Source organism: Pan paniscus, chromosome 15, assembly GCF_029289425.2.
Source record: "Pan paniscus chromosome 15, NHGRI_mPanPan1-v2.0_pri, whole genome shotgun sequence".
NCBI lineage: Eukaryota > Metazoa > Chordata > Mammalia > Primates > Hominidae > Pan > Pan paniscus.
The window spans coordinates 71,404,052-71,430,480 of record NC_073264.2 but is presented as its reverse complement, the minus strand read 5'-3'; the positions used below and the strand labels follow the sequence as shown (position 1 = coordinate 71,430,480).

The following is a 26,429-nucleotide window of genomic DNA, read 5'->3' as shown; positions in this document are numbered from 1 at the left end:
AGCTGGTACCATTCCTTCTGAAACTATTCCAATCAATAGAAAACAAGGGAATTCTCCCTAACTCATTTTATGAGGCCAGCATCATCCTGATACCATAGCCTGGCAGAGACACAACAAAAAAAGAGAATTGTAGACTGATATCCCTGATGAACATTGAAGTGAAAATGCTCAATAAAATACTAGCAAACTGAATCCAGCAGCACATCAAAAAGCTTATCCATCATGATCAAGTTGGCTTCATCCCTGGGATGCATGGCTGGTTTAACATATGCAAATCAATAAACGTAATCCATTATATAAACAGAACCAAAGACAAAAACCACACGATTGGGGCTGGGCGTGGTGGCTCACGCCTGTAGTCCCAACACTTTGGGAGGCCAAGGTGGGCAGATCACGAGGTCAGGAGATTGAGACCATCCTGGCTAACATGGTGAAACCCCATCTCTACTAAAAATACAAAAAATTAGCTGGGTGTGGTGGTGGGTGCCTGTAGTTGCAGCTACTCAGGAGGCTGAGGCAGGAGAATGGCGTGAACCTGGGAGGCGGAGCTTGCAGTGAGCCAAGATCATGCCACTGCCCTCCAGCCTGGGCAACAAAGCGAGACTCTGTCTCAAAAACAAAAACCAAAAAAAGCCCCACATGATTATCTCAACAGATGCAGAAAAAGCATTCAACAGCCCTTCATGCTAAAAACTCTCAATAAACTAGGTATTGATGGGACGTATCTCAAAATAATCAGAGCTATTTATGACAAACCCACAGCCAATATCATACTGAATGGGCAAAAACTGGAAGCATTCCCTTTGAAAACTGGCACAAGACAGGGATGCCCTCTCTCACCACTCCTATTCAACATAGTGTTGGAAGTTCTGACCAGGGCAATCAGGCAGGAGAAAGAAATAAAGGGTATTCAGTTAGGAAAAGAGGAAATCAAATTGTCCCTGATTGCAGATGACATAATTGTATATTTAGAAAACCCCATCGTCTTAGCCCAAAATCTCCTTAAGCTGATAAGTAACTTTAGCAAAGTCTCAGGATACAAAATCAATGTGCAAAAATCACAAGCATTCCTATACACCAATAAGAGACAAACAGCCAAATCATGAGTGAACTCCCATTCACAATTACTTCAAAGAGAATACCTAGGAATCCAACTTACAAGGGACGTGAAGGACCTCTTCAAGGAGAACTACAAACCACTGCTCAACAAAATAAAAGAGGACACAAACAAATAGAAGAACATTCCATGCTCACAGATAGGAAGAGTCAGTATCATGAAAATGGCCATGCTGCCCAAGATAATTTATAGATTCAATGCCATCCCCATCAAGCTACCAATGACTTTTTTTCACAGAATTGGAAAAAACTACTTTAAAGTTCATATGGAACCAAAAAAGAGCCCACATTGCCAAGGCAATCATAAGCCAGAAGAACAAGGCTGGAGGCATCATGCTACCTGACTTCAAACTATACTACAAGGCTACAGTAAAAAAAACAGCATGGTACTGGTACCAAAACAGAGATATAGACCAATGGAACACAACAGAGCCCTCAGAAATAATACCACATATCTACAACCATCTGATCTTTGACAAACCTGACAAAAACAAGAAATGGGGAAAGGATTCCCTATTTAATAAATGGTGCTGGGAAAACTGGCTAGCCATATGTAGAAAGCTGAAACTGGATCCCTTCCTTACACCTTAAACCAAAATTAATTCAAGATGGATTAAATACTTAAATGTTAGGCCTAAAACCATAAAAACCCTAGAAGAAAACCTAGGCAATACCATTCAGGACATAGGCATGGGCAAGGACTTCATGACTAAAATACCAAAAGCAATGGCAATAAAAGCCAAAATTGGCAAATGGGATCTAATTAAACTAAACAGCTGCTGCACAGCAAAAGAAACTACCATCAGAGTGAACAGGCAACCTATAGAATGGGAGAAAATTTTTTACAATCTACCCATCTGAAAAAAGGCTAGCATCCAGAATCTACAAAGAACTTAAACAAATTTACAAGAAAAAATCAAACAACCCCATCAAAAAGTGGGCAAAGGATATGAACAGACACTTCTCAAAAGAAGACATTTATGCAGCCAACAGACACATGAAAAAATGCTCATCATCACTGGCCATCAGAGAAATGCAAATCAAAACCACAATGAGATACCATCTCACACCAGTTAGAATGGCGATCATTAAAAAGTCAGGAAAACAACAGGTTCTGGTGAGGATGTGGAGAAATAGGAACACTTTTACACTGTTGGTAGGACTGTAAACTAGTTCAACCATTGTGGAAGACAGTGTGGCAATTCCTCAAGGATCTAGAACTACAAATACTATTTGACCCAGCCATCCCATTACTGGGTATATACCCAAAGGATTATAAATCATGCTACTATAAAGACACATGCACACGTATGTTTATTGCGGCACTATTCACAATAGCAAAGACTTGGAACCAACCCACATGTCCATCAGTGATAGACTGGGTTAAGAAAATGTGGCACATATACACCATGGAATACTATGAAGCCATAAAAAAGGATGAGTTCATATCCTTTGTAGGGAGACAGATGAAGCTGGAAACCATCATTCTGAGCAAATTATCGCAAGGACAGAAAACCAAACACTGCATGTTCTCACTCATAGGTGGGAATTGAACAATGAGAACACTTGGACACAAGGTGGGGAACACCACAAACCGGGGCCTGTTGTACAGTCGGGGGATGGGGGAGGGATAGCATTAAGAGAAATACTTAATGTAAATGACGAGTTAATGGGTGCAGCACACCAACTTGGCACATGTATACATATGTAACAAACCTGAATGTTGTGCACATGTACCCTAGAACTTAAAGGATAATTTAAAAAAGGGCAAAAAAAAAAAAAAGATTTAGCAAGACTTGGTGTCCTTTTTAGACCCAAGTATCAAATACCTGTAACTTAATGTCACAAGTACTTTAAAATCACATAAAGATACATGGATGTAAGAATCTCAGTTTTTTCCTAAGCAAAGCAAAACTTTAATAATAATGATATAGAAATTATTTTAATAAAATGTAAAATTTGTTAGGCCAGTTACCAAAAGGAAAAAGACCTTCTGCAATGTACATAATATTATTTTGTAAGAAAACATTTCCTTTACATTTTTAAGAAAGTATTGTTAGCATCAGGCTACAACAAACAGATCTTGAAGAAAAAAAAATATGAGCTGAAAATGAGTTGAAGGAGATTGTTATTATTTCATACCTTTTAAAAGGGGAGAGAAAACCAGAAACAGTGAGATGCACTAAACATTAAACTTTGGGTTAAAAAATTAAAATCTCTTATAATTTATTAAGAGTAAATCAATCCCTTTAGGGAATTTTACTGTTCTAATCAATTCTTTAGTGTACAAGTGTTTTTTTTTTACATCAAGCCCAATCTCTAGAAAGACCATTATAATTTCCCTTTAATTATAGATAACTTGATCATATAAATGTTTTTTTTAATAAAACCTTTTATTGTGACTTACACAGACCATTAATGATATGTTTGGACTTTCTGGTTTATCCTGAACATTCCTCTTTCTTAAACAACCAGTCATGTTATTCTACGTCTAAATTTACCATACAAGATTCTGTAACTGCCCAAGGGGTTCGCTTTATCTGCTGCCTAGACAGAGTCAATTTATCAAGACAGGGCAATTGTAATAAAGAGTAATTAATGCAGAGCTGGCTGTGCAGGAGACCAGAATGTTATTATTACTCAAATCAGTCTCCCTGACAACTCTGGTATTTGTGTTTTTAAAATTAATTTGGTGGGTGGGGGATGGGGACAGTGAATTGGGAGTGCTGATTGGTTCGCTTGGGGATGAAATCATAGGGAGTCCAGGCTGTTCTCATCTGCTGAGTCAGTTCCTGGGTGGGAGCCACAGAACTGGTTGGCAGATCCAGGTGGGGCCATCTGGTTGTTAAAAATGCAAAAACCTGAAAAGATATCTCAAAAGGACGATCTTAGGTTCACAATAGTGATGTTACCTTCAAGAGTAATTGGGGAAGTTGTAAATCTAATGACCTGTGGAATAATGGCAGGTAATATTTAGAATTCCAGCCCCTCTCATGTTGACTTGGTGGCTGGTGGCCTTTCATTTGTTTTATAAGAACAGTTTAGCCTTTTGGGGAGGGCTATTATATAAACTATACACTAAATCCCTTCCCAAAGCTAGTTTGGCCTATGCCCAGGAATGAACAAGGACAGTTTAGAGGTTAGAAGCAAGATGGGGTCAGTTAGGTCTGATATCTTTCATTGTCATAATTTTCTCAGTTATGATTTTTAAAAAATGGCTTCAATGCTTTCTCATGTAAAATTATTTCTTTTTAAGCTTTCTTACCAAAAAATGCCTCTTTATCTCATACCGTTCTTTACATTTCCCCTATTTCCTGGTTCCTTTAAACTTGTTTTATACATAACCTTTAAATACGCTTTTAATTAGACGAAAATTGTTCACCTTTTTAAAAAGGACACTTTTTTTTAGAAAGAATGTTTTCCTACAATATATTTTTATCGGAAAATACCCAAATAATGAAATATCATTTAATTTAACTTTAGATTCTAAATTATGACATTTGTCTACAAGTATTTATCCCATTATATTTACCTAATTATTTTATTTTATTCATTTACCTAGATTATTTATGAAAACTATGATAGTCATCATTTAAAGTTATGAAACTCGCCATTACAAAATTCTAACTGAGGCAGTGAAAAATATATGACCTAACTTACTCCATCTTGCTTCTAACCTCCAAGCTTGTCCTTATTCATTCCTGGACTTTGGGAGGAACTTATAGTTTAGCTTTGAAACAAAGATGGTAACAGTCCTTTCCCAAAACAAATCTCCTTACTGCCTGTGGACTATGCTGCCTAAAGCCACAAGATTAGAAGTTATGTTAGTTTTACTAAATAATTCAAGATGTAGTTATTTCCATTAAACCAATATCAATGTCTTATTTATTAAAGATCACACAAGCAAAGATTATTCTGTATTAGGCTAGGTTTATAGTTTTGTAACCCCTGTGCCAAATTCTGACACCTCATAGTATTTGGTAGGGATAAGTATGAAATTGCTTGATTAATAAATGCAAATAAAAATGTATGCTGGCAATTCTTAAGACATTTCTAATACTACTTTACCAATAATTTTAAAGCTAGTTTATTTATTAATGATTTTAAGTCTCATAAACTTGAAAAAGCATTTGACTAGTCTTTCCTTTTTCTGATAAAGTATTTGATTTAAGTGCTTTTATTTTTATTTAGCCAATTAATTAGATCTCTCATATATTTTCAGTAGTGAAATGTTGTGTACACAACACATAAATACATAGATGTATTAGGCTTGCTGATAGAAGAATATCTTATAGATTAATAAAGACCTTTTTCCCCCTCATCTTAGACTTTCAGATTCTTGATAACCTGTTTCATAACTCAAGGCAGTTGTCAGATAAAAAGCCTTAAATGTGCATATTAAAGGAAACAACTCAGGTGAAAATCAAATAGCAAAATTTACATCATAAGGTACAGAAAGAAAAAGGCTAGTGGTGCTAGAGGAACATTAAAGATGGATGCCAAATCAAACATAACATAGAAATCTATCGTAGGATTGTATAAGGAGACCAATTTTATTTAGACAGGAACTATCTGTCAGGCCTCTGAGCCTAAGCCAAGCCATCGCATCTTCTGTGACTTGCATGTATATGCCTAGATGGCTTGAAGTAACTAAAGAATCACAAAAAAGTGAAAATGCCCTGCCCTGCCTTAACTGATGACATTGTCTTGTGAAATTCCTTCTCCTGGCTCATCCTGGCTCAAAAGCTCCCCTACTGAGCACCTTGTGACCCCCACTCTGCCCGCCAGAGAACAACCCCCCTTTCACTGTAATTTTCCTTTATCTACCCAAATCCTATAAAACAGCCCCACCCTTGTCTCCCTTCACTGACTCTTTTTGGACTCAGCCCACCTGCACCCAGGTGAAATAGCCATGTTGCTCACACAAAGACTATTTGGTGGTCTCTTCACATGGACGCACACGAAATTCAGTGCCATGACTCGGATTGGGAGACCTCCCTTGGGAGATCAATCCCCTGTCCTCCTGCTCTTTGCTCCGTGAGAAAGATCCACCTACAACCTCAGGTCCTCAGACCAACCAGCCCAAGAAACATCTCACCAATTTCAAATCCGGTAAGTGGCCTCTTTTTACTCTCTTCTCCAACCTCCCTCACTATCCCTCAACCTCTTTCTCCTTTCAATCTTGGCACCACACTTCAATCTCTCCCTTCTTTTAATTTCAATTCCTTTCATTTTCTGGTAGAGACAAAGGAGACACGTTTTATCCGTGGACCCAAAACTCCGGCGCCGGTCACGGACTGGGAAGGCAGCCTTCCCCTGGTGTTTAATCATTCCAGGGATGCATCCCTGATTATTCACCCAGGTTTCAGAGGTGTCAGACCACGCAGGGATGCCTGCCTTGGTCATTCACCCTTAGCAGCAAGTCCTGCTTTTCTTGGGGAGGGGCAAGTACCCCAACCCCTTCTCTCTGTGTCTCTACCCCTTCTCCGCCATTCTGGGGGGCAAGAAACCCCCAACCCCTTCTCCTTCACCCTTAGCAAGTCCCGCTTTTCTGGAGGAAGGGCAAGTACCCCAACCTTGTATCTCTGTGCCCCGTTCCCTTATTTCCATGCCCTGACCTCTTATCTCTGCACCCAATCCCTTATTTCTGTGCCCTGACCTCTTATCTCTGTGCCCCAATCCCTTATTTCCATGCCCCAACCTCTTATCTCTGTACCCCAATCCCTTATTTCTGCGCCCCAACCCCTTTCCCGCTTTTCTGGAGGGTAAGAACCCCCGAACCCCTTCCCTCCTTGTCTCTACTCTCTCTTTTCTCTAGGCTTGCCTCCTTCACTATGGACAACCTTCCACCCTCCATTCCTCCTTCTTCTCCCTTAGCCTGTGTTCTCAAGAACTCAAAACCTCTTCAACTCACACCTGACCTAAAACCTAAACCCCTTATTTTCTTCTGCAACACTGCTTGGCCCCAATACAAACTTGGCAATGGCTCTAAATGGCCAGAAAACGGCACTTTTGATTTCTCCACCTTACAAGACCTAAATAATTTTTGTTGAAAAATAGGCAAATGGTCTGAGGTGCCTTATGTCCAGGCATTTTTCACACTTCGTTCCCTCCCTAGTCTCTGTTCCCAATGCGATTCCTCCCAAATCCTCCTTCTTTCCCTCCCGCCTGTCCCCTCAGTCCCAAACCCAGTGTCACTGAGTCTTTCCAGTCTTCCTTTTTCTACAGACCCATCTGACCTTTCCCCTCCTCCCCAGGCTGCTCGTCACCAGGCCAAGCTAAGTCCCAATTCTTCCTCAGCCTCTGCTCCTCCACCCTATAATCCTTCTATCACCTCCCCTCCTCACACCCGGTCCGGCTTACAATTTAGTTTGCGACTAGTTCTTCCCCACCTGCCCAACCATTTCCTCTTAGAGAGGTGGCGGGAGCTGAAGGCATAGTCAAGGTACATGTACCTTTTTCTCTATCAGACCTCTCTCAGATCAGTCAGCGTTTAGGCTCTTTCTCATCAGACCCCACTAAATATATACGGGAATTCCAATATCTCTCTGTCCTACAGTTTAACCTGGAGTGACTTAAATGTCATCCTGACTTCTACCCTCCCCCTAGATGAAAGGGAAAGAGTTTTTTCTCTAGCCCAATCTCACGATAATAACCACCAGCTTCACGAGCCAGACCTCCAGGAAGGCATTAGAGCAGTTCCCCAAGAGGATCCCCAATAGAACTATCAGGCAAATTCCCCAGGTATAGCTAGGCAAGATTACATGATTTCCTGCCTAGTTGAAGGGCTTAAAAAGGTAGCTTACAAAGCTGTTAATTATGACAAGCTTAAAGAAACTACCCAAGGTAAAGACGAAAACCCAGCCCAGTTCATGGCCCGCTTAGCAGCAACCCTTAGACGCTATACTGCCCTAGACCCAGAAAAGCCAGAAGGCCGCCTTATTCTTAATATGCATTTTATCACCAAACCCACTCCTGACATTAAGAAAAAACTTCAGAAATTAGAATCTGGCCCTCAAACCCCACAACAGGAATTAATCAACCTCGCCTTCAAAGTGTACAATAATAGAGAGGAAGCAACCAGACGGCAACGCATTTCTGAGTTACAATTACTTGCCTCTGCTGTGAGACAAAACCCGGCCACACCTCCAGCATACAAGAACTTCAAAATGCCTAAGCCGCACATGCCTAAGCCACAGCAGTCAAGCATTCCTACAAGACTTCCTCCATCAGGATCTTGCTTCAAGTGCCAGAAATCTGGCCACTAGGCCAAAGAATGCCCGCAGCCCAGGATTCCTCCCAAGCCATGTCCCATCTGTGCAGGGACCCACTAGAAGAGAGACTGCCCAGCTCATCCGGCAGCCACTCCTAGAGCCCCTAAAGCTCTAGCCCAAGGCTCTCTTACTGACTCCTTCCCAGATCTGCTTGGCTTAGCGACTGAAGATTGATGCTGCCCGATTGCCTCGGAAGCCCCCTAGACCATCACGGATGCTGAGCTTCAGGTAACTCTCACAGTAGAAGGTAAGTCCATCCCCTGTCTAATCGATATGAAGGCTACCCACACCATGTTGCCTTCTTTTCAAAGGCCTGCTTCCCTTGCCCCGATAACTGTTGTAAGTATTGACGGCCAAGCTTCAAAACCCCTGAAAACTCCCCCACTCTAGTGCCAACTTGGACAACACTCTTTTATGCACTCTTTTTTAGTTATCCCCACCTGCCCAGTTCCCTTATTAGGCCAAGATATTTTAACCAAATTATCTGCTTCCCTGACTATTCCTGGACTACAGCCACATCTCATTGCCACCCTTCTCCCCAATCCAAACCCTCCTTCGCATCTTCCTCTCGTATCCCCCCACCTTAACCCACAAGTGTAAGACATCTCTACTTCTTCCCTGGCAACCGATCACATGCCCATTACCATCCCTTTAAAACCTAATCACCCTTACCCCGCTCAACGCCAGTATCCCATCCCACAGCACGCTTTAAAAGGATTAAAGCCTGTTATCACTCACCTGCTACAGCATGGGCTTCTAAAACCTATAAACTCTCCTTACAATTCCCCCATTTTACCTGTCCAAAAACCGGACAAGTCTTACAGATTAGTTCAGGATCTGCGCCTTATCAACCAAATTGTTTTGCCTATCCACCCTGTGGTGCCCAACCCGTAAACTCTTTTGTCCTCAATACCTTCCTCCACAACTCACCATTCAGTTCTTAATCTTAAAGATGCTTTTTTCACTATTCCCCTGCACCCCTCATCCCAGCCTCTCTTTGCTTTCACCTGGACTGACCCTGACACCCATCAGTCCCAGCAGCTTACCTAGGCTGTGCTGCCGCAAGGTTTCAAGGACAGCCTTCATTACTTCAGCCAAGCTCTTTCTCATGATTTACTTTCTTTCCACCCCTCCGCTTCTCACCTTATTCAATATATTGATGACCTTCTTCTTTGTAGCCCCTCCTTTGAATCTTCTCAACAAGACACACTTCTGCTCCTTCAGCATTTATTCTCCAAAGGATATCAGGTATCCCCCTCCAAAGCTCAAATTTCTTCTCCATCCGTTACCTACCTCGGCATAATTCTTCATAAAAACACACGTGCTCTCCCTGCTGATCCCTGCTGATTGTGTCCGACTAATCTCTCAAACCCCAACCCCTTCTACAAAACAACAACTCCTTTCCTTCCTCGGCATAGTTAGATACTTTCACCTTTAGATACCTAGTTTTGCCATCCTAACAAGACCATTATATAAACTCACAAAAAGAAACCTAGCTGACCCCATAGATCCTAAATCCTTTCCCCACTCCTCTTTCCATCCCTTGAAGACAGCTTTAGAGACTGCCCCCACTCTAGCTCTCCCTGACTCATCCCAACCCTCTTCATTACACACAGCTGAAGTGCAGGGCTGTGCAGTCACAATTCTTACACAAGGACCAGGATTGCGTCCTGTAGCCTTTTTGTCCAAACAACTTGACCTTACTGTTTTAAGCTGGCCATTATGTCTCCGTGCAGTGGCTGCTGCCGCCCTAATACTTTGAGGCCCTTAAAATCACAAACTATGCTCAACTCACTCTCTATAGCTCTCATAATTTCCAAAATCTATTTTCTTCCTCACACCTGACGCATATACTTTCTGCTCCCCGGCTCCTTCAGCTGTACTCACTCTTTGTTGAGTCTCCCACAATTACCATTGTTCCTGGCCCGGACTTCAATCTGGCCTCCCACATTATTCCGGATACCACACCTGACCCTCATGACTGCATCTCTGTGATCCACCTGACGTTCACCCCATTTCCCACATTTCCTTCTTCCCTGTTTCTCACCCTGATCACACTTGGTTTATTGATGGCAGTTCCACCAGGCCTAATCGCCACACACCAGCAAAGGCAGGCTATGCTACAGTACAAGGCACTAGCCGGCCTCTTAAAACCTCTCATTTCCTTTCCATCGTGGAAATCTATCCTCAAGGAAATAACTTCTCAGTGTTCCATCTGCTATTCTACTACTTCTCAGGGATTATTCACGCGCCCTCCCTTCCCTACACATCCAGCTTGAGGATTTGCCCCCACCCAGGACTGGCAAATAGCTTTACTCAACATGCCCCGAGTCAGATAATTAAAATACCTCTTAGTCTAGATAGACACTTTCACTGGATAAGTACAGGCCTTTCCTACAGGGTCTGAGAAGGCCACCGCAGTCATTTCTTCCCTTCTGTCAAACATAGTTCCTCGGTTAGGCCTTCCTACCTCTATACAGTCTCAAAACAGACCAGCCTTTACTAGTCAAATCACCCAAGCAGTTTCTCAGGCTCTTAGCATTCAGTGGAACCTTCATATCCCTTACCATCCTCAATCTTCAGGAAAGGTAGAAGGGACTAATAGTCTTTTAAAGACACACCTCACCAAGCTCAGCCTCCAAATTAAAGATTAGACAGTTTGGGCAAGACTTTTACCTCTTGCCCTTCTCAGAATTAGAGCCTGTCCTCAAGATGCTACAAGGTACAGTCCATTTGAACTTTTATATGGATGCACTTTCTTGCTTGGCCCCAACCTCATCCCAGACACCAGCCCTCTAGGCGACTATCTTCCAGTCCTCCAACAGGCTAGACAGGAAATTCGCCAGGCTGCTAATCTTCGCTTGCCTACTCCAGATCCCCAGCCATATGAAGACACCCTAGCTAGATGATCAGTTCTTAAGAATCTGACCCCTCAAACTCTACAACCTTGATGGACCGGACCCTACTTAGTCATCTATAGTACCCCGACTGCCGTCCGCCTGCAGGATCCTCCCCACTAAGTTCACCGTTCCAGAATAAAGCTGTGTCCATTGGACAGCCAGCCTAATCCCTCCTCTTCCTCCTGGAAGTCGCAAGTACTCTCCCCTACTTCCCTTAAACTCACTCGTATTTCTGAAGAACAGTAATAACCCTTATGAGCCTAATACATCCCTTCATTCTATTAGGTCTGTTCGTCCTTACCCTACTTTTTGCAACAAGGCTTTACGAAGTCACCCCCACCACTTAGGCCGAGCCCCAAAAAAACCTGTCATCCCTACTATTTTCTGTCTAGTCATACTCCTATTCTCCGTTCTCAACTACTTATAAATGCCCTACTCTTGTTTACACTGCCAGTTTACACTGTTTCTTCAAGCCATCACAGCTGATATCTCTCGGTGCTATCCCCAAACCGCCACTCTTAATTCCCTCTTAAAGTAGGTAGATGATCTTTGTTGGCAGGGCACCCTCCAATACTTCCACCTTGATGAAGTTCTATTCTTTACTTTTATACTCACTCTTATTCTCATTCCCATTATTATGCCACCCTTTACCTCTCCCCAGCTATCTCCACCACACTATCAACCTTACCCATTCTCTCCTAGCCGCTTCTAATCCCTCCTTAGCGAACAACTGTTAGCTTTGCATTTCCCTTTCTTCCAGTGCCTACACAGCTGTCCCCGCCTTACAGACAGACTAGGCAACATCTCCTGTCTCCTTACACCTCTGAACTTCCTTTAACAGCCCTCACCTTTACCCTCCTGAAGAACTCATTTACTTTCTAGACAAGTCCAGCAACACTTCCCCAGACATTTCAGATCAGCAAGCTGCCGCCCTCCTCCGCACTTATTTAAAAAACCTTTCTCCTTATATTAACTCTACTCCCCCCATATTTAGACCTCTCACAACACAAACTACTATTCCTGTGGCCGCTCCTTTAAGTATCTCTCAGCAAAGACCCACTAGAATTCCCCTAGGTAATCTTTCACCTTCTTGATGTTCCTTTACTCTTCATCTCCGAAGCCCAACTACACACATCACTGAAACAATTAGAGCCTTCCAGCTCCATATTACAGACAAACCCTCTATCAATACATACAAACTTAAAAACGTTAGCAGTAATTATTGCTTAAGAAGACACTTACCCTGTATTTCACTCCACCCTTAGCTACCTTCCCCTTGCTCGTCAGACTCTCCTCCCAGGCCCTCTTCTTGTTTACTTATACCCAGCCCCGAAAATAACAGTGAAAAGTTGCTCATAGATACTCAATGTTTTCTCATACACCATGAAAATCGAACCTCCCCCTCTACGCAGTTACCCCATCAGTCCCCATTACAACCTCTGACAGCTGCCGCCCTAGCTGGATCCCTAGGAGTCTAGGACAAGACACCCCTTTCAGCACTCCTTCTCACCTTTTTACTTTACATCTCCAGTTTTGCCTCGCACAAGGTCTCTTCTTCCTCTGTAGATCCTCTACCTACATGTGTCTACCTGCTAATTAGACAGGCACATGCACACTAGTTTTCCTTACCCCCAAAATTCAATTTGCAAATAGGACTGAAGAGCTCCCTGTTCCCCTCATGACACCGACATGACAAAAAAGAGTTATTCCACTAATTCCCTTGATAGTCAGTTTAAGACTTTCTGCCTCCACTACTGCTCTCGGTACTGGAATAGCAGGCATTTCAACCTCTGTCACAACCTTCCGTAGCCTGTCTAATGACTTCTCTGCTAGCATCACAGACATATCACAAACTTTATCAGTCCTCCAGGCCCAAGTTGACTCTTTAGCTGCAGTTGTCCTCCAAAACCGCCGAGGCCTTGACTTACTCACTGCTGAAAAAGGAGGACTCTGTATTTTCTTAAATGAAGAGTGTTGTTTTTACCTAAATCAATCTGGCCTGGTGTATGACAACATAAAAAAACTCAAAGATAAAGCCCAAAAACTTGCCAACCAAGCAAGTAATTACGCTGAACCCCCTTAGGCACTCTCTAATTAGATTTCCTAGGTCCTCCCAATTCTTAGTCCTTTGATACCCATTTTTCTCCTTCTTTTATTCAGAACTTGTATCTTCCATTTAGTTTCTCAATTCATCCAAAACCGTATCCAGGCCATCACCAATCATTCTATATGACAAATGTTTCTTCTAACATCCCCACAATATCACCCCTTACCACAGGATCTCCCTTCAGCTTAATCTCTCCCACTCTAGGTTCCCATGCTGCCCCTAATCCCACTTGAAGCAGCCCTGAGAAACATCGCTTATTCTCTCTCTCCATACCACCCCCCTAAATTTTCGCCGCCCCAACACTTCAACACTATTTTGTTTCATTTTTCTTATTAATATAAGAAGGCAGGAATGTCAGGCCTCTGAGCCCAAGCCAAGCCATCGCATCCCCTGTGACTTGCACGTATTCGCCCAGATGGCCTGAAGTAACTGAAGAATCACAAAAGAAGTGAAAATGCCCTGCCCCGCCTTAACTGATGACATTGTCTTGTGAAATTCCTTCTCCTGGCTCATCCTGGCTCAAAAGCTCCCCTACTGAGCACCTTGTGACCCCCACTCTGCCCGCCAGAGAACAACCCCCCTTTGACTGTAATTTTCCTTTATCTACCCAAATCCTATAAAACAGCCCCACCCTTATCTCCCTTCACTGACTCTCTTTTTGGACTCAGCCCGCCTGTACCCAGGTGAAATAAACAGCCATCTTGCTCACACAAAGCCTGTCTGGTGGTCTCTTCACAGGAACGCGCATGAAACTATTTTTTAACTGGATCTCTGAGCTCTGAGCAGAGGAATTATTTTGAGGTTAGACCATGTGATGCTTTTACAGTACACTTAAAAAAATTTTTTTAACAAAGACATTTCTAAGTGTCTAAATTACACCCTTCCTTAAAAACCCCAGAGTAGCCTCTGTTGCAATAGCTATTAATGAAGAAAACAAAATCCATTCAACTGAGAGGAAAAAACTTTTGCTCAAAAATAAGACAGGGTCTTAGGAGGACAAAAAATAACCCCATGAAGGCCTTTTAAATACAAACACGCGCGTGCACACACACACACACACATATACACACACATCTTGGATATTAGCTTTTAATTAAGATGACTTTTAACCATTGAGCTCCTTTGAAAAAAATCTTTTTAAATCTCATTACTATATTCCAGCTAGGACAAATTGCTGCTATTTCAGCAGTACCAAGTATCAAACCGGAAAAAGTTTGATTTAGGAACCAAACCCAGGCTGTCGTGGTGGAAAAAAAAAGAAGGCAGAAGCTTAGCTATCAAACTGCAGTACGGGGCAATATCCATTTCAGTTTGTCCTAGCTAGCAAAAAGGCGGCCTTGTTATGTAAATAAAGCTGCTGTAGTAGTCAAAATAAAAAACCTTTCCTCTCTTTTTGTTTTCCTTGGTTGGCCATTTTTCTCCCCCACCATACCACCTTTTTTTGTGTGTATGGGAATTTAGCCACTTCAGAGGCCTTGTTCCCCATAATTTGGAACTTCCTTTGGATTTGATAAAGTCAGATAGAGTTGATCAAACCCAATGGGAAAAAGACCAAAACAACAAAAAAACAGTTAAGCAAAACAAACGATGGCACAACTTATAAGATCACTGAGTGCTCTAACGGTAAGGAGAAATTAAGAGTAGCTGGTTGTTAGTCTTAAATTTAACCAAGACAAACCCTAATTCAGGTACTTACCTAGGGATGGGTCTCAGGCTGTAGACTGCTCTCTACCATCCTTAGAAGCAGGAAAAAAACCTCATCTTCCCTGTCGGAAGCGAGCTCAAACTCCATAAAGGAATTACCTGCCTTCCATCATCATGGAAACAGGAAATCTTGCCTGCCTTGTTGGAAGCAAGTAAAACTCCAAAAAAGAGGAGTTGTATTAGCTTAGTGATTTGGGGACCCAAGATTTATTTTCCTTTCACATGCTTTATTGGCAATAAAAACATTACAGATTCTGGACTGAATAAAATATTAGGACAACACTGGTCTGGCAGATCAGGAGGCTTCTATCATGGACAAATTCCAGCACAGAAGAGATGGCAAGGATTAATTAATGTGAGAGCTATTAACTGAGTGATTACCATGAGCCAAGCAACAGTCTCCCATTTGGAATACAACAATGTTAAGAACAGAAAAAGATCCCTGACTTCATGGGCCTTATATTCTCACAGACAGATATAGACGTTAAGCAATAAATATATAAATAAGTAAATTCTTATTAGAATTAGTATATTAGAAAGTGATTAATTGTTATAGCAAAAACTAAAAAAAAAATGACAAAATTTGAAAGCTTGTAGGGGGAGGGAACGGCAGGTTACAATTTTAAATAGGGTGCTCAGGGTAGGCCTCATTGAGAGGATGGTATTTTAGCAAGCACCTGAAGAAAGTAAGGGAGGTAGCCATGTGCAAAGCTGGAGCAAGTGGGGTCCAGGCAGAGGAAACAGTCAGTGCAAATGTCCTGAAATGGGAGTGTAATTGAGGGAACATATCAGGCAAGTAGGACTGAAACCAAGTGAGTAAGGGAGAAAGATGAAGTGAGGTAGAGGGAGGAGGGGGGTGCAGATCATAGGCTTTGTTGGCCATTTTAATTCCTTTGGCTTTTCTCTGAAGGGAATGGTGAGCTGTTTATTGGAGAGTTTTGAGCAGAAGAATGACATAATCTGACTTAACATCATACAAGTATCTCTTTGGCTCTGCTAGGTTGAGGCATGCATTTGACTTGAACCAAAGCTCTCCTTCAGATGATCTTACATTTCACATCTAGATAAGGAAACAAACAAATGAAATATGGAGATGTGTCACAAGCAGCAGGAGAAGGAAAGTTAAAAACCAGCTAGGGGCTGCTCTGCCTATGGAGTAGCCATTCTTTATCCCTTTACTTTTCTAACAAATTTTCTTTCACTAAAAACAAACAAACAGCTAGCGAGTCAGCTATGGAGAGGCTTGTTTTGAATAATCCCATGCAGAAATTCCAGAAATGTTTCCCAACATGTAATAAGCTTTTTTGCAGTGATTGTCAATTTTTGTGCCCTAGAAAGTGTGCCTACTTCAAGAGAGCCACTCCAAGGATGTTAAACAGGCCCTGCTTGGCAGAGTACAGGCTCCTCTAGTGGGCAACACAGAGCCAGAGGCCTTAACACCTCAATTCACCTTTCTTTTTTTGGCTCATTACAGTTGCTTTTTTTCCTAAACAGGAAAGAAACTGCCTTCCAACAAGCAAAATATACCTCAAAACTCATTCACAGCACCAACTCGATGAAGGCACTGGCACAGAACACTTTTATTAAAATCATCTACATCATCATTCACTCAAAGGACATTTATCAAACACTTGCCATATGCTAGGGACTTTTCTAGATGCTGGCGATTCAAAGAGGAAGATTCTTTCCTGTCTTCATATTGCTTATACTTTAGTCAAGGCACCAATTTATACGTTAAAAGTGTTTATAGACTATAAGTGCCTTTCTAGATATAGGAGTCAAAGGCTCTGAGGAGAGAGTAATTTACATTGTCTAAAGAATGGGGAAAATGTCATGAACCTGATTTCACTAGAGCTGCATTTTGAAGTCGTGGAAATTCATGGTATACTCAGGAAATGTTGTCTTCCCTAGGATGGAATATGAAGTTAATGGGAAACAGTGGCAGAAAGGCAGATCAACATCATATTACAAAGGGCCTTAAATTCCTTGCTAAGAAAATCAGAGTGAAGACTTTCAGGCAAAAGCAGAAGAATCCCATAATTATTTATCTCTCTTTGGTAACTTTCAGCAGTGTCAAAGGTAGACTTGAGAATCACAGTGAAGTTTCTTTTTTCTCTGTTTTAACCCTGTAATCATGGGTGTAGAGATCAGGAGTTTCTCCTCTGGAGACTCAATGGGGGTCCACTCTAATAGGTGGAAAGACAAGGGATTAAAACAGAAACCTTTCAATGGCAATAGAGAAGCTGGGACAGATGAAAAGACTTCAGGGATACAGCGTGGTAAATATGTCACTTGCACTCTGTATGATTGTCACCCCAAATAATAGGTGAGGCTCTGACTCCCCCTGGCAAATGGCATGTGTTGGGGCTGTTTCCTAACCTAACACTGTAGACAAACGTTCATTCGGGTGCCCATTAGATTACTAGATTCTTTAAGACAGGGCTCATATCTTTTCATCTCGATATTCCTAAAGCCTTCCAATCACAGGGCACAAGGTGGGCTGGATGTTCATTGAATGAATGGAAAATAGGCATTCCTAGACGAAGATGACAAACCATTTCTAAGTGTAAGCATTCACTGTTGTTTTTTTCTTTTTCTTTTCTTTTCTTTTTTTTTGAGACCGAGTCTTGCTCTGTTGCCCAGGCTGGACTGCAGTGGCTCGATCTCAACTCACTGCAACCTCCGCCTCCTGTGTTCCAGCGATTCTCCTGCCTCAGCCTCCCAAAGTGCTGGGATTACAGGTGTGCACCACCACACCCGGCTAAGTTTTGTATTTTTAGTAGAGGTGGAGTTTTGCCATGTTGGCCAGGCTGGTCTCGAACTCCTGACCTCAGGTAATCCACCCACCACACCTGCTGGGATTTCAGGCGTGAACCACCGTGCCTGGCTTTAGTGTAAGCATTTGCATTAATGGTTCAATGATAGCAAGACATTATGTTTGTTGATCAGAGTTCAACCTAAACTTTCCTCACATTTTTATAAATAGCTTTTATTAATTTGCTAAACTTCCCATCTGACAAATAGCCATAGAGGCTAGAGTACTAGCTTCAAAGTACCTTTTTTCCTTAGCTGATTTTATCGAGTGGCTATGTGCCTTGGAGTGTTCTGAGAAGATGTTAGAAAAGAGGAAGTACCGGTTTCCATATCAATTGGATGGTGACAGCGAACCTGATTCAAGTCCCTAAATCTCAACTACACGTAGGCGTTCCAGAATGAAAACGCTGACGTTCCAATTTCCGGCTGGACCCGCAATATGTCACGGTGGATCGATTGCTTTTGCCTGGCAGATGCCTCTTAGGAGAGGGTTGGGTTCCCAGAGAGAGCTTCTCTGGGAGGTAAAATCTGGAGACTTAGTTCCACGTGAACAGGTGAAAGCTTTAAAAAATTTTTTTATTTATTTTATTATTTTATTTTACATTTTTACCTAACCTCAGAAGTAATCAGGTTCATTTCTGTTGCACTCTGGTAGTTACAAACAACCACTAAGGCCAGCTAAGCCCAGATTCAAGGGTAGGGTAATTGAGATTCCACCTCTTGGTGGCAGAATAGCAAGGTTACATAGCATAAAAAAATGTGGGATGGAAGCTATCTCTGGAAAATACTATCTGCCATATACACACACACATACATGTATATATATTTGTGTGTATATGTGTGTGTATTTACATACAGATAGTTTTTCTCTCTAAAGAACAGAAATGTTAGTTAGTCTGACCTTTATATCTCTGTTCTTTTGTAGGAATCAAAGTTTTTCCCCTATCAGTGCTACTTCCTTTTCTCCCCATTATTTTTGTGGTAGCCCACATAGCTACTATACACAAAAACATGAAGTAGCCAACTGTGTGGGCAAAATGGCAACTGCCATTTTAATTATTTTTTTGAGACGGAGTCTTGCTCTGTCACCCAGGCTGGAGTGCAGTGGTGCAATCTTGGCTCACTGCAACCTCCGCCTCCCGGGCGCAAGCAATTCTCATGCCTCAGCCTCCTAGGTAGCTGGAATGATAGACGTGTGCCACCACACCTGCCTATTTTTTGTATTTTTAGTGGAGATGGGGTTTCATCATATTGGACAGGCTGATCTCAAACTCCTAATCTCAACTGAACCTCCTGCCTTGGCTTCCCAAAGTGCTGGGATTATAGGCGTAAGCCACCGCTCCTGGCCCATTTGCCACTTTAAATACTTGGATGAGAAGCTAGGCTCATGTCTTTAACCTAGTAAGTGAACCTGTGTAGAGAGGAAAGTGGTCTGGCTTCCCTGCCTCAATCATTAATTAAAAGATGAAGAACAGGGTGCCTTCTTTCTCTATAATTTGAGTGATACATGTAATCTCAATTTACTGGGATTTCCTTGGAGTCCATTAACAGATTGCCAGTCCTTTTTATCATGCCCTGTTTTCTGAATTCCAACTAGGAAATTTTCCACCATGCATATGTTGCTTTTCACCATTGGATAAACATTGCTTGAAATTATATTGATAGGCAGGTGCAATGTTGAATGTAAAAAGGATTTTGATATTGTTATTGTAGTCTCCTAATGTGGGCCTTACGGCCAGCAAGAGAAGGTGCTTCATATTCTAGTTAACTTCGGTTTGCTATAATGTAGTTAGGTTAAGAGAAAGTTTCAGCAGAAGAGTGAAATTCCTAACTCTGTCCACCTCCAAGCTAATCCTACTTTACATGGACAGTTATGCCCCAGACATGCATATGTACCTCAGTATCTTCTCAGCCCATACTGCTTCCCAAATTCCACGTGCTGCTTTCTATTTTTTGCAATGTGTGTGTACCACCCTACTATCTGTATTAGATTTCTATTGTGTTAACAAGCTCTCACAAACTTAGTGGCTAAAACAACACAAATGTATTATTTTACCAATTCTTGAAATCAGACATCTGACATAGGTGTCACTGCGCCAAAATAAAGGTGTTGGCAGGGCTGCATCCCTTTCTGGAGAATCAAAGAGAAAATTTATTTCTTTGCCGTTTCCAGCTTCTGGAGGCTGCCTTCATTCTTTGTTTGCATTTCTCTTCTATTTTCAAGGGCAGCAATGGCAAATTGAATCCATCTCACATCACATCACTCTGACCTCCACTTCTGCCTCCCTTTTTCACCTTTAAGGACCTTTATGATTACACTGGGCCCCCCAGGATAATCCAGGATAATCTTCCTATCTTGAAGTCAGCCATCAGCAACCTTAATTCCATCTTCAACCTTAATCCCTTCCTGCCATGTAAAATAACATATTTAGTGTCCAGGGATTATAAGGTAGACATCTGCCTACAACAAGAAGATTTTTATTATTTTGGAGATATATATATCTCAACACACTAAAATACTTGAATAGCAATTATAAAGCCATCTACAAGTTATCACTTAACCCTTAGGTTCTTTTCAACCTTCATAATATCCAAAGCACTACTGTATTAGTCTGTTTTCATGCTGCTGATAGACATATCTGAAACTGGGAACAAAAAGAGGTTCGATTGGACTTTCAGTTCCACATGGCTGGGGAGGCCTCAGGATCGTGGCGGGAGGTGAAAGGCACTTCTTACATGGCAGTGGCAAGAGAAAATGAGGAGGAAGCAAAAGCGGAAACCCCCGATAGACCCAACAGATCTCTTGAGACTTATTCAATATCACCAGAATAGCATGGGAAAGACTAGACCCCATGATTCAATTACCTCCCCCTGGGTCCCTCCCACAACTCATGGGAATTCTGGAAGATACAATTCAAGCTGAGATTTAAATGTGGACACAGCTAAACCATATCAACTATGAACCAATGAGATTTTAAGTAGAATTCTCTACCTGTCAGATAGGCAAAGATGAAAACATTTGACAATGTACATGATTAATGAAAATGTGTAGAAATATGCACATTCACTGTTATTAATTTGATGTAAATTTGATAAGTGTACCAAAAATTTTAAATAGCTATCCTTTTCGGCCTACCATTTCCACCTCTGCAAAGTAAATATTGAGATGTTCTTTACAATATTGTTTGTAATTTTGAAGAAAAGAAAAAAGAGTATCTCTCTATATAAATATATAGATTATATCATAATTTATATATACCATATATGTCTGGCACACATATATCTCTGATATATGTATATAGAGGTATATATAATTATGATATATCTATATGTTAAAATAATACCTATCCCTTTAAAAATGTATGGGTAGAGGACTTCTAGTTTTGTCCAAGGTGGAGTATCCCCATTTATCCCTAGTATCCCCCTTTACAACTAAAAAACCCTGGACTTAACAAATATAGGAAGACTCTGAAAGATGGAAAGATGACAGACTGCCTAGGGACTTCATAAAACTTTATTAAGAACTGAGATGAAGTAATCACCTAGCTTCTGAATAATGGATATTTCTCTCAATTCTTGTTGCATGAAGACATTCTGGTAAATAGCAAAGAGTCTTTTCCAAACAAAAAAAATTCTTAGGGATAAATGGCAAATTCAAATCATCCCAGATCTCTACACATTTACTTCTTAGTTTTGGTGTGGATGCACTTGTGGGATGTGCATCGTAGGATGGCAGAAAACCAGAGATCATCCCTGGGAAGCCCCAGGCTTCTAAAGAAACATCCTTATTATAAAACTGTATCCATGTAAGTGAGTGAGAAATATAGCCATCATTTTAATTAACACATCTCTAGTTCTACTTGAAAGGCATTTAAAGAGGTTGGTAGGACACTTGGCTCCCTTAGCAGTTGCTGAGCAAATCCTTTGAAAAGCAGTGGAATTTGAATAGCTCAGAGGATGACAGAGAAGGAACATAAGGATTTTGGAAAAGAAAGATATGAGGAATCCATCATGATCCTTTTTAGCAGGGGATGCCAGGGCAAGGAAAGGAGGTCTCAGTGGATTCTCTGTCTTCCTGGATCATTTTGTTCACCTGTATCATCTACTTAGTTTTTGAAACTGCAATGATTCACTCTGGAATGACTCTGGGAGTCAAGAAGAGTGTATCCACCTGTGTCAAATGCTTCTGAGACATTACATGAGAATAGGATACAGAACTGATCATTGAGTTTGGCAACATGGAGGTCATCAGGATCTTTACTGAGGAAGAATAGGCATGAAACCTCATTGGAGTGGATTGAAGAAAGAAAGGGAAGTAAGGAATTGAAAACAGTGGATGTGGGAAACTTCTGAGAAATATTTTGCAGTTAAGGGGGACAGAGAAGTAGAGTGGTATCCAGAGACAGAAGACTAAGTTGGTTAGGGTCATTGACATGGTTTGGATTTGTGTTCCTACCCAAATCTTATGTTCAACAATTAATTCCCAACATTAATTATAATATTGGAGGTGGGACCGGGTGGGAGGTGACTGGATCATGGGAGTGGATTTCTCATGAATAGTTTAGCACCATCCCCCTTGGTACTGTCCTCGAGATAGTGAGTTCTCATGAGATCTGATTATTTAAAAGTGTGTAGCACCTCCCACCTTGCCCTCTTGCTTTTGCTCCTGCCATGTGAGACATCTGGTCCCCCTTTGCCTTCTGCTATGATTGGAAGCTCCCTGAGGCCTCCCCAAAAGCAGAAGCCGCTACACTTCCTGTGCAGTCTGCAGAACTGTAAGCCAATGAAACATCTTTTGTTTGTAAATTACCCAGTCTCAGGTATTTCTTTAATGTGAGAATGGACGAATACAGTCATATTATGGAGAACCTTTTTTTACATTGGCAAAGGGTAACCCTGAAGATGTCAAAATCAGAAAATTTGTTATAAGTGTAGGTTTGGGCTGGCAGCGATGGCCCATGCCTGTAATCCCAACACTTTGGGATGCCAAGGCAGGGAGATTGCTTGAGCTCAGGAGTTTGAGGCCAGCCTGGGCAATGTGGTGAGATCCCATCTCTATTTATAAAAAAATTTTTAAATAGGAAGGGTAGGCTTGGAAATGGGAATGTGGCAGGAATAACTTGAAGGAAAGGGTGATGTTGAGAGACTGGTAGAGCAGTTGCAGCAGTAGTCCAGGAATAAAGGGGTAAGAATATAAGCCTGGGTGGCAGCCACCAGGATGGAAATTAACAAACAGAAATAAGGGCCATTATAGAAAATGGTGACATTTACTGAAAGACTTTGAGCAGCATGCTCTAATCACTTGCTCAGAGATGAAAATGTGGGGCTAAAAGGGATCTTAGTATAAACTTATTTTACAGAAGGGGAAGAAACAGTTCCAGAGAAAGGAAGAAGTTAAAGCATATATTTTACATAAAAAGAAATTAAGTGTACACATAAAGGTAGCCAGGCACAGTGGCTCACACCTGTAATGCCAGTACAGGGCTAAGGTGGACAGATCACTCGAGCCCAGGAGTTTGTGACAAGCCTGGGCAACATAATGAAACCTTGTCTCTACAAAAAATACAATTAGCCAGGCATGGTGGTGTGTTACTTGGGAGGCTGAAGTGGGAGGATCGCTAGAGCCTGGGGAAGTTGAGGCTGCAGTGAGCTATGATCACACCACTGCACTCCAGCCTGGGCCACACAGCAAGACTCTGTCTCAAAAGAGTTAATGAAAGTATACACATAAATTTACATATATGTGTGTGTGTGTGTTCAGAGCATACTTGTCGCTGAGAACATCCCTGTTAGGGGTCCTGGATGAGATCGTCTGAGCACTTTGCTTCTTGGTCTTCAACATTCCCCATTGCAAAGGGCAGGACTTAAGGATTTCCCCATTTGTGTCTCTTACATGGACCACAAAGGGCAGGACCATTGTACACATTATCCAAAGTTGCCCTTTGCTCTGGTGAATGTCAGCTTAAACTGCTGGGCTCTTGGGCCTTTGCTCTGCAGTTCTACCATATGGTCATCTTGAATTCGTCAGCTTTCACACTCTCCTCTACACTTCTCTTGTCCTCAGCCCACCAACTCTCCTGACATTCCTTCGTGTTGGTGCTGGCTTGCTCTCTGCCTCCAAAGCTATTTACAGTTCAGGCACCTGCCCTCCTTGTTGCTACCACCCAGAGATGCTCACTTCTGAATTAGCTCTGTTTGTAGGGAAGAATTATTTAGCCCTTTTGGAAGGGGAGCTGCTCAGGCTCTGGCAGCACAGCACTTTAATGTTTCATGTTTCCCACATTCTGCTCTTCCTGGGTGCACAGATGCTTCCTTAAAGGGATGGGGGAGGCTAAGCGAAGGCACGCACAAGGGCAGACTCACATGGCATTGGGCACACTGCCATTGCCACTCAGGCATCACGGTTAACTCCAACACAGGATGTCTAGTTCCTTCATTGCTTATGGAGACCTGCTTTCCCTCCCTCTAGCTTGGCTACTCTCACCATCAGGTAGGAATGAATATATTTTAACTCTAAGTGTAAACCCCAATAGTTATTTCCCAGAGGCCTCTGAGCTGCACATAAAACCCAGAATATGGCTAGTCTTATGTTGTGTAGAATCATCCATTCAAGGACAATTAAAAGAAACGTTGTCAGGAAGCCTCCTCTCACCTGGCACTCATCTACTACCTTGGGCAAGTTATTTAACCATTCCAGGTCTCATGTTCCTCACCTGGTGAGGATGAAGTGAATAAATATAAAGCATTCAGAACAATGCCTGGTATTTTGGCTCTGTTCCAAATAAGGAGGGGGTTATAATCACATGTGTATACTGCACATCAAACATTTACATACACGCACAGCCACTTCGATTGACAGAGATCCACTTGGCCAGAGCCTTACAGAAGTGAAACTGGAGTTTAGGTGAAAATGTTTCCAGATGCTGCCACTCCTTTCTCATTTGTTTTTTTTGTTGTTGTTGTTTGTTTCCTGGATGCCCTGCGTATGAGTGCTGCCTATAGGAAGATTCTGCACTCCTCTTAGCCAGGAGAAAGAAGGCAAGTGACACTAGGGCAGGAAAGCTTGCTGAGGAGGAGAGGTAGGGAACATCTGAATGCTAACAGCCTAGGACTGCTAATTGAGATCTCCCTCTCACATTGGTTGCTTTCTGTGCAAGAACACCATGTGGTGGGAGTAATGAGGACTTTAAAAGGCAGGCTGATGGCCGGGCTCACGCATGTAATCCCAGCACTTTGGGAGGCCGAGGCAGGTCGATCATGAGGTCAGGAGATTGAGACCATCCTGGCTAATATGGTGAAACCCTGTCTCTACTAAAAATATAAAAATTAGCCAGGTGTGGTGGCACGCGTCTGTAGTTCCAGCTACTCCGGAGGCTGAGGCAGGGGAATCGCTTGAACCTGGGAGGTGGAGGTTGCAGTAAGCCGAGATGGTGCCACTGCACTCCAGACCGGCGACAGAGCAAGACTCCGTCTCAAAGGAAAAAAAAAAGGCAGGCAGACATCTATGGCAGACAGTGAAAGAGCCCTGTGAGAAAGGGACTGAACAAGGAGCATCATATGTAACCAAGGAAGCAGTGCCAAGTAGCCCCAGCTGGAGCTTAACAAGAGGAAGCTGGCTGGAACCAGAGCTCTGGGTAGAATGGGGAGGTGTTTATAAAGTATAGGTACTCAGCTTTCTCTTTGTTTATGAACTCTCAGATGGAAATGAAGAAACTTGGAACCGTGTGTGTGTGTGTGTGTGTGTGTGTGTGTGTGTGTGGTGTCAGAGGAAATATGAATGAACAAGTTGGGGTGATCTTTAAAACATGGCTAAGACTGATTTAAACCACCATTCCTGAATTGCAGAAATTCTAAATCCCTCCCTAAGATTTCTGTGAATTTCTGGATGGGCCCATGTCCACTAGGATCCCCCATTGACTCCACATTCCAATTCCACTGAGTGCATTCCATTTATAGATAATTTCCACACCCTGTTTACCAGCCTGCCGAAGTTAGAATCTAGTTTTGCCTCTTACCTGCTGCGTGACCTTGGACAAATCACTTAACCTCTCTGCTTCTGGTGCCTCACTCACAAAATGGTGAAAATACGATTGCTTACCTTATAGGTTTGCATTGAGTTTTACTAAATAAGATAGTTACTATAAAGCATTTAAATATGTTAGTGTATGTATGGATGTTAGAATTCCACTTGGCACATAATCAACATGTTAACATTATTATTATTATGCTGAGGTGATTATTATGCATTAAAACAGATGTTGAACTCAGCCTCTTTTCTTTCCACTCAAAACAACCCTCTCAAAAGGGTCTGTGTGTATGTGTTTGTGTGTTTATGCATGTGTTTGTGTGTTTTTGTGTATGTGTGTGTGTGTACAGAAGACTTTATTAAATATTAGAGTGATTAACAAGTTTTCATTTAATTTGTGCCAACAATGTGTAATTTCAGGGTATATATTTAATAATTGTGTTCCTAAAAGTTCCTCAGACATTTCCAGTTTAAACTCACCCTTTCTC

At 41.9% G+C, this 26,429-nt stretch overlaps 1 long non-coding RNA gene across 1 annotated transcript in view; it reads right to left on the bottom strand.

The window, feature by feature from the left end:
- LOC129393830 (uncharacterized) overlaps positions 1–26,429 on the bottom strand; it is a 59,119-nt gene that overhangs the window by 6,793 nt on the left and 25,897 nt on the right. The gene's annotated exons all lie outside the window — the stretch shown is intronic.